Genomic DNA, 10169 nt, shown 5'->3' with positions numbered 1-10169 from the left:
TCAGTTCTGTGTTGGGTGGGAATCCACAAGGGGTTCCCAACTAGTCCATGGGGGCACCCTACTCACATACTCAAATGAGTCAAGGGGGCACCGCTTATACTAAGGGAAATTTCATACCCCAGTATCAAAATCCTCATGGAAATCCACTCTACAACACCATACCACAAAGAAACTTCTACACCACGCAACCCATGTACACTATGGGGAACCAAACAATGGGAGGAGCATAAAGCTCCTCAATTCATCCATCATCACCATGGCCCGAGTCGGGGGCACCTAAATCTCTGCTGTTTTTGGCAACGTTGGATGTCCCCGACTTATACAAGTTGAAAAATGACCCCATCTATCACAACTTACAATGGCCATGGATCCCACATAAAATACCAACGGACATCCCAAAGTTCGATGGAAAACAAGGGGAGGATCCAGGCACCCATATCACCACCTACCATCTCTGGTGTGTTTCAAAATCTATGGTGGATGATAGTGTCCGGTTACATCTTTTACCCCGCACCCTCACTGGCAACGCAACAAAATGGTATATTGAGTTACCACACACGTCAGTAAATACCTTTGATGCTTTAGCGATGGAATTCCTAAAGCACTTCCAGTTACCTATCCGCTATGAGACTGGGATAGAGCTCCTCACTTTATTTTGTCAGGATGCTGCCACCCACTTCTCCGATCATATTCATGAATGGAGATGTAGGCAGAGGTTGGTCAAAGCTCCCATCCCAGATTTTGTCTTAACAGACTGGTTCTGTAGGTCCTTACTTCCGCAAATTGCTAGAGATGTCACTCTAGGTGGTGTGGTCACAGAAGACCAATCCATACGTCATGCCCAACACTTAGATTTGATATATTCATAGTCTGGCACTCTTTATGACATAATCCCCAATGCTCCTGGTAACCCCAATGCTTCCACCACTCAGCACCCTGGAGTGCACGCCGATGGGATTGTCGATGCAACTTCTGGGGTCGTTGTAAAACAACTCAGTGGTTCCATTTCCAAGATGGTAGTGGACCCATCTACCAATACGACTGCTCTTCCTGCCACTGTGATAAAATCTGTGTAGTCTACAAAAATTCCCAGTGGTAAGAAAAAGAAGAATAAGAAAAAGACCACCTTCTGAAGAGCAGCCACCCAACCAGCCTAACCAAAAACAGAAGGCCGCTGCGGCTATTGATGATGAAAAGGATACACCCACCAGATTTCCTTGCAAACTTTGTGCTAAAGACCATGTAACCTGGCGTTGCTCACGTCTTCAAGAATGCACAGATTACCTTGCCAAAAGAGATACTGGTAAGACCCCCGCTGTCCTTAGGAATCCTTTCCCACTTAGCAATAGTAAAATCTTATTGCAAACCAACAGCAACCCACGTCAGGGGGCAACGATGGTTCGCAACATCCTTCAAATGGTGAAGGAATTTCTACCATTTTCACATTTGAAATGGTAGAACTCACCATAAGAGCCAAATCTTATGGAGCTCCTGTCGCTCTGGCAGCAAAACCATCCTCAGGTCAAAACCCATCGCCACCCAATGATTTGCATATCGAAAGGCCGGTTGAAGACTTTGTAATTAGATCCCCAAAAGGGGCACTTCAACGCACAATGCACAATACATCTACACATGCCGCCCAACACTACAACATCGTAGAGGATTTGGCGCAAGTGCCATTGGCTATGTCGGCGCTCGAAGTATTACAAACATGCCCCACGCAATGGAAAGCTTTGCTTTCAGCTATTGGAAGTATTGACCCAATGGATTCTATGCTTGTTATTTTCAACATGGACAAGTGTAAACCTCCCCTTTCTCACCAGCTTGCATTCCAGGTGCATATAACTTCGAAAGGTAAAGGTATACATAGTGTTAGAAATTATATATTATGGAGTAATGGAACACATAAAATATTGCAGAAACATAAACACAAAAAACGCATAAAACAAGAGAGACACAGATATATGTGGTTCACCCATTTTTGGCTACATCCACAGAGAAACAACCAGTCCTTCTTTTATTATATTATCTAGCAAACTGAAGAGATACAACCTACAACAGATCCACTGTAACACCCTCTTCGCTCTCAATCTCCTCTCTCTTCCTCACTCAGAATACAGATCTATATAGACACAATACAATTCCCTCATATATAGTGAGGGGTTGCCTTCTAGGGCAAAAAACCCTAAATTAAACATAACTTCTACCGTCAGATCATCCGCCTAATGAACGGCCTAGATTGACTAGAAATTACTAGACTTTTACAAGGTACTTTTACATCTATTTTTAGCTTTGGGGGCGCTGCCCCCCAACCCTCGCCGGGGGACCACTGGCCCTGCACCCCCCCACGTGGAGGGGTGTATAGTCTTCCTGGGGTATACATTCGGCTAAAACCTTTGAATACATAAGATAATCAGGCTCCACACCCAACAATCTCCCACTTGGAGACTGATTATAGCAACTCCACCGCTGCTTCATTTTCTAGACAATGACTCCACTTTGGACCTGGCTGTTTCTCATCTTCTTCATCATACTTGAAGACCAATTGAAACTGAGCAGATTCTCAGTTTCTCCCTAGTTACAACTTTTGTTAACATATCTATAGGATTCTGGCTAGTGTGTATCTTTTCCAGCTTCAACTGTCCATCTTCCAATGCTGACCATATGAAATGGTACTTGAGTTGTATATGTTTAGTCTTGGAATGAAATGCAGAGTTCTTTGCAAGATGTATGGCACTCTGGCTGTCACTGTATAACCTGACCAACTCCAGCTTTTTACCCATTTATCTAGAAACCTTTGTAACCAAATCATTTCTTTACTAGCCTCTGTAGCAGCAACATACTCTGCTTCTGTTGTTGAAAGTGCAACAACACTTTGGATTTTTGAAACCCAACTGACAACTATTCCACCTATAGTAAATACATATCCTATAGTGCTCCTCCTATTATCTCTGTCACCTTCCATATCTGCATCAACATATCCCTATAGAGTAATGTTTGAACCACCAAAGCATAATGCTTGATTTGTGGTACCTCTCAAATACCTGAGAATCCACTTCACTACCATCCAATGTTCTTTTCCTGGATTGTTCATGTACCTGCTTACAACTCCCACTACATGTGCAATATCAAGCCTTGTGCAGACCATTGCATACATTAATCTTCCAACTGCTGATGCATATGGAGATTTAGACATATGAGCCATTTCTTCGTGAGTCTTGGGACATGCCTCCTTACCTAATTTGAAATGGCTAGCCAGAGGTATACCAACTGGTTTTGCATTCTGCATATTAAACCTTTTCAACACCTTTTCTATGTACTCACTTTGAGACAATGTTAATTTGTGATTCTTCCTGTCTCTAGTTATTCTCATACCATGGATTTGTTTTGTAGCACCCAAATCCTTCATTGCAAATGAGTTTGCCAATTTTCTTTTGAGCGCATTTATCTCCTGCATGTTAGAACCTGCAACAAGCATGTCATCTACATACAATAACAATATAATGTAGCTGCCATCATTTTTCTTTTTGAGATAAACACAATGATCAGAGTGACACCTAGTATAACCTTGTTCAGACATAAAGCTGTCAAATTTTAGATACCACTACCTTGGAGCCTGTTTTAAGACATACAAGCTCTTCTTCAACCTGCACACTAGTTTCCCCTTCCCTTTTACCTCATATCCTTGTGGCTACTGCATATATATCTCTTCCTCCAAATCCCCATGGAGAAAGGCTATCTTTACATCTAACTGCTCAAGATGTAAATCCTCAACTGCTACTAGACTTAAAATAGTTTTGATTGAAGTCATTTTAACAACAGGAGAAAATATTTCATCAAAATCAATACCTTTCTGTTGTGCAAACCCCTTCACCACAAGTCTAGCTTTATACCTCTGTTTTCCTCCATCTTCTTCCTTCAACTTGTAAACCCATTTATTCTGCAATGTTGTTTTACGTGCAGGAAACCTGACTAAGTCCCAAGTCTGGTTATGTGCTAAGGAGTCCATCTCTTCTTTCATGGCTTGCTCCCACTTCTTCCTAGTTTCTACCTGCACTGCTTCTTCATAACATTCTGGTTCACCAAAATCAGTCAACAATATATAATATAATGAAGGAGACTATCGTTCAGGGGGTCTACTTATCCTGATAGATCTTTTAACACCACTTTTAGGTGTTTGAGGTGCTTGTTGCTATTGTGGTTGTTGTTCTAGCTGTTGATCATTATGATTTTCAGGCACCATCACTTTTCCTATGATATCGTCAAACACTGTGTATTTCTCTGTTTTTGTTTTCCTGTAGCTGATCCTTATACAAAACCTTTTCATTGAATATTACATCTCTGCTCCTAATGATTTTGTGATTTTCATAATCATATAAGTGATACCCAAAATCATTAACATCATATCCAATTAAGGTACATTTATTTGATTTTGCCTCAAGCTTTGTTCTATTTTATTTATTAATATGGACAAAGGCCTCACAACCAAAAGGCTTCAAAAAGGAGTAGTTTGCCTTTTTACCTATCTGTTAGCCTCCTGTTGCAACAGGGTATCATATTTCATGATTGACATTTTTACATGCCAAATATGTCATACTTTGCAATCTGCAGTGTTCCATATTTCCAGAAGAGACCAAAGAAGAAGCCATGAAGTGTGCTGATCCAAATGCCACTGCTGCATTCCATTTTGATGAGTTGTTCCAATTTTGAAGAATTTCTTAAAGGGAGGTCCAAACAGTCTAATCCTGGTCTCCCTAGGTTTCAATTTCCTGTTGTAGAATATAGAGAATGACATCTGTCCAAACAGTCTAATCTTGGTAGATTTGTAGATAGGTAGAGAATCAAAGGGACCCAATTGTTTAATCTTGGTCCTGGCAGAAATAAGTGTAGATTTAGATAGAAAAAAAGAAAAAAGAAAAATGGCAAATATGGGTCTGCAAGTCTAAGTGCACCCAAAACAAAAAGAAGAAAAAATGTTAGGACAGTACGCTGGGTAGGTAGCTGTTCGGTGGCAGAATGATGATTGATGATCAATTTTTGTATCTCACAATGTCTTATCTTTTCAGATCACAGTTAGAAGGCAGCTTTCATAAGGTGGAGACTCAATCTGGAGATTGACTAACCTCCCCTTTCTTCTCATCCTCCAAGTCACTTACTAACATCCCCCAAGAGGTCAAGATCTGCTTGAGCCTCTCAGTTTCATCATTTCCATGACATGTGCCTTGGTGAAGATCTGCTTCACTCAAGGATTGCTCACTCAGTGTTTGTGAGTCTTCTTTTCCCCAAAATGGCCTAAGGTCTCATACCTTAGCGCCCTCTTTCATCTCCATATTAACTACTGACTTTATTACATAACTCCCTATCAGTTTTCCCCTTCCCCTACTAAAAGCATGTATATAAATCCCCTTATGTAAATATCCCCTCCCTGGCAATATAGCCATATTATTCACTAAGTCAGGGAAATCTCAGTCCATCTGGGACTGTTTTTAGCCCATCCGAGTCATTAGGGAGCTAGTTTGACATCTGGTCAGCTAGTAACCTCTTCCCTAGCCCAAAAAACCTTCAAAAACCCATGTTTTACCCTTGTTCTAATATTCTCCCTGTAAAAATTCACCCTGGCGCACTAAACCCTGCAAAAACCCATTTTTCTGCACCTTTTTCCTAAATTCTGTGCATAAATTGACTAAACCCCGCTCATAAATCCTCAAAACCCACTTTCCGCGCCCTAACCCAAAGTTTTAACGCATAAATACTAAACCCGCGCCTGTAAAACCCATAAACTCCCCTTTTTCCTAAGTTTGAACCCAGCTCGCAAAACAATTAAAAAGGGAATATACCGCGCATATACCCACCCCTTATCCCTCTGCCATATCGTAGTTACCGCCAACCGTTAGATCTACCCCGCCCCAGATCTACGGTGGGCGGGCTTTTTTATATTCAACGCGCCCGGGCTTTAGCGTCCGGGAGTTCGACGGTTTTGCCGTCGTACTCCCACCACGCGTAAGGCTCTGGGGTGTGGCGGAGCCCCCTCCCCCGAGACTGCCTTTCCCATAAGCGGTGCGCCACAAAACCGCTTACCGCCCTGTGACGTCACCGCCCACGTCACCCCCCTGCCCATTCACATGTCCAGTCATCTGCCTGCGTGGCCTCCTGCCACGTCACTTTCACGTGTCCCTGCCACCGTACCTGCCACGTCATCGTCCGTACGAGATGATGTCATCCCACCACGTCGTCCTGCTGACGTCATGCTGACGTCACCCGCCGTACAATGTCACATCATGCTGACATCATGCTGATGTCATCAGCACTTTTTGGGCGCACAGGTGCGAAAGTCGCACTTTGGAGCCCCGGAATCCAATTCTGAGGCAATTTTTGATGAGCGATTTGCGCCTAGCGTAAATCGCTCATCGCAGGATTTTTTGGGCCATAATGGAGAATCTTCAAGGAATCTTTAGGGAATCTTCTCATCATGCGGCCCTAGGAAGCACGAAAAGGCGCAAAAATGATCCGTTTTCTTCACAGAGCATACCAAAAGGAGCAGAAGACAATTCTAGATGACACAGAAGCCGAACAGCGGCCATTTACTGGTGATTAGACCCGCAACACATCAGATCAGTGATCCAGATTTTGTCAAAGAGTATCAGTGGAAGAAAAGATGCCAAAGAGTATCAGCAAAGATTTGTTTAGGGGCTCGAAGCACCTGAACATTGATGAAGCCCCCAGAAAGTTAAATCAATAAGCATCAGCCCGTCCTTGCCTTCAAATCACCATTAAGGCATTCAAAGCACCAGGACAGCAAGGAAGCAGAAACCCATGCACATTTATTTCAGAGACATTGCACCAAGGCACCCAGGACTACATCATTTATTCATTTTCTTTTTACGGCCGCCCCCAGCGCAGCCTGAGAATGTTCATGCATTTATTTCAGATAGGAGTAGGTCAATAAATTATTTTTTATGACCTGATTAGGTCAAGATGTAATAAAAGCAGTAGATAGAAAGTTTTTCCCTATATATACCACCCTTTGTATAGTTTTAAGGGTTGGAAAATTGAGAATTCTTCACTGGAGACTCGCTGTGTATACCTGAATTTTTCTATAATCAAAGATTGCTGAAAGCTTGGAGAGCGAACTGTTTGTTGTTGATAAATGCTTTGGAGACTGAAGATGGAATTCTTGTGCTGCGGCCTAAAGCAATAAGTGCCTCTTATCTCTGTTTATGTGTTTGCCATTATCTAAATAGCAGGAAAAAAGAATAGCCTAGAATTAGTTTAAATACTCTCTATGCTCAATTTCTGTTGTTTCTTGATGTTTTCCTCTGAATGAATTGGTTATGAATATTGAAATCCTTCCGGCTCATGTTTACCCCAATTCACCCGTGTTGGCCAATTATCTAGGGATTCTTAACTGCCCCTGGGTAGCGCCCTGTTACTTTCTCTGCTAATCTATTGGAGAGATTCTTAACTGCCTCTCTTTCTTTAGCATTCATTTCATCCTATAAACCTGAAAATTGCTTCAATCTCAGCTATCTTGCTCCATTTTCCGTCACTGTTATTAAGGAAATGCACCAGCAGTTCCCCTCCTCGACTCCACGCCCAATGGTTTGAAACATTCAGACTATACTCTGCCTCCCTACCTGAAAGTGTCAATTTTCCCACCAAAACAAAACAAAAAACCCTCTGGACCCAAGACCAAGCCTAAAATCCTTTCAAACAAAGCTAAATCTAAAAGAGAGAGCCCTCTCTGATTGCAGGTTGGCTAGAACCTGCAGTCCAAAGTTGGTTTGTGGTTACCTCGGCCGTATCCCTTTCTTAACCTTCAGGGACAACCTGAGTGATAACATAATGGCGACTCCACTGGGGAACTTCCTCAGTTAATTTTACAAAGTTTCACAAAGAAGGTTAAAAATCCCCTCTAGAAATCGATTTTCTAATTGCTGTATATTTCCTAAAACTACAGATGAAGCCTGAATGTCAGCCAGGAAGCCTTTGAAACTGTTTTTGTTTTACATTAACAGGTTTAGATAAAAGCTGCTTCAGTCAATCTTCATGCTAGTTTTAAGATATACACAGCCATTCCAAAATCTTATCTGGCCCTTGTGAATACAAAAAAATAAAAAATAAAAAAATAAAAATAAAAAAAAAACAAGTTCGGAAGCTGGCTCCCAAGAAAAGTTCACGATATACAAGGTCAAACCTAGACCCAGATCCTCCAGCTGCTTTTTGAAAACCCTAACATAATCCCAAAAATCCTTAGGAAACAGGAAAGACAGGAAATTTTCGCCGATTTGAACCCTGAAACATCTTACCCTACCTGTATTCCGACTCCTGTCTAGGTTTTGTTCCGTTCCACCCCTATTTCCATTAGTTCATCATCTACATCCCCTGGTACTCCTTCCACACCTTTATCCACTGCGCCTGCTAACACTACTATTGTTTCCACTGTTCCAGTTACTCCTATTGTCCCTGTAATCCCTGTTGTTCCTCTTATCCCTACCAATATGGCTAATAGATATGCACCCCTGCAATTGCCTGCTAACTCTGTGGCTTTACCTCAAGATTACCAATCCAAAATCACATATTTTGATTCCACTGGTCCCTTCACAGCCATTCAGCATGCCAAAAAGATGCAAGACTATTTCGAGAACTATGAAATAGATGATGACAGCGTGAGAATGAGAATTTTTGTTCAGAGTCTAACAGGTGATGTAAGAACTTGGTTCAGATCACTTGCTGCAAATTCCATAACCACTCCTGATGAGCTTTACCTATCCTTTACCAACAGATGGGAGAAAAAGAAAGATCCCTTGCACATACTAGCTGAATATGATACAATTAAACGAGGTCCTCAAGAGACCATTTTAGAATACTGTGCAAGATTCAACAATGTATATAATGCGATACCACAGAATTTAAGGCCTCCACCCGACCTTGCCTTGTACAAATTTCCTGATGGTTTTGACCCTGATATGGCATATCAGTTGAAAGAAAGAGCCCCTACAACTCTTGAAGATGCGCAAAAGGTTGCTGTTACCGTAGAGGCTAACTTAATTGCCAAGAGAAACAGAGCGAGAATGGAAAAGAGAACCACCTTTAAGGAAGAACCCTCAGCCTTTGACCAGAAGCTTGATGCTATCATTAATGGCCTGCAAAGACTAGGGGAAAGAGTAGAAAATGTTGAGAGAAAAGCATCATGGGAAGGACAGCAGTCCAACACCATAAGAAACCCAAATTTCAGGAAATCACAAAACATAAAATGCTGGTAGGCCTAACCAAGACCAAGACATCAGACCCCCTTTTCAAGATAACTATGTAGAAGGATCTACTTCTAGTCAACCCATAGAAGACGATCACATGAATTTAATGGATCTAAAGGGTGAGCATCAAACTTTCCTGACACAAGAAGACCAAAACGAACATGATTGCAGTCAATTTCAGACTAAAACTAGTGAGTCTTTTGATTTCAAGCAGGGTTATGATACTGTTGTGTATGAAGTACACAAACAGTATAAGCTCAGAACTAGGACCATTGACATCTCTGATCCTGACAAGACAAAGGAAACCAAACAACCCAACAAGATTAGAAACACAGCTGTTATAACCCAACCAGCTGATACAACTGCCTCAAACTCAAATCAAGTGACTGTAGAGGACATAACAGACACGCAGCTTGCTGTTGAGCAGCCTCAGCCACCTCCTCTCTCAAAACAAAATTCAAACAGTGTCCCAAAAGGTACTCCTGAAATTGCGAAACCGCAAGCAAATATTTCCAGTAACCCCGATAAGCGAGAGCAGATTGCCGAGAATGCAAATGAAGCAGAAAAAACTGCTATTATCAACACCAAAACTCCACTGGAAAAGCCATTTAACTTAGAGACATAAATAGCTAAGCTAAAAATATCCATCCCCCTCTCAGAATTGGCAAAACACGATGTATTTAGGCAGAAAATTCAAAGGTCACTTCAAATTCCAGAAAATAAGGATGACGTAAATGTTTTGGATGACACCCCAGAGCTGCTATTTGGTCCAGAAGTTAGTGGAAAATCAACACATGGACTTGTCCCACATTTTTATGTCAGTTTGCATATACATGACAAAGTTTTACACAATGCTATGTTTGACTCAGGGGCATCGCACAATCTTATGCCCAAAGCAGTTATGGAAAAACTGAA

Source organism: Pinus tabuliformis, chromosome 1_1, assembly GCF_031772625.1.
Source record: "Pinus tabuliformis cultivar Carrire ecotype Pingquan chromosome 1_1, CPIR1, whole genome shotgun sequence".
In the NCBI taxonomy this organism is placed as follows: domain Eukaryota; kingdom Viridiplantae; phylum Streptophyta; class Pinopsida; order Pinales; family Pinaceae; genus Pinus; species Pinus tabuliformis.
The sequence above is the reverse complement of the archived record's forward strand: the minus strand, read 5'-3'. Positions refer to the sequence as shown.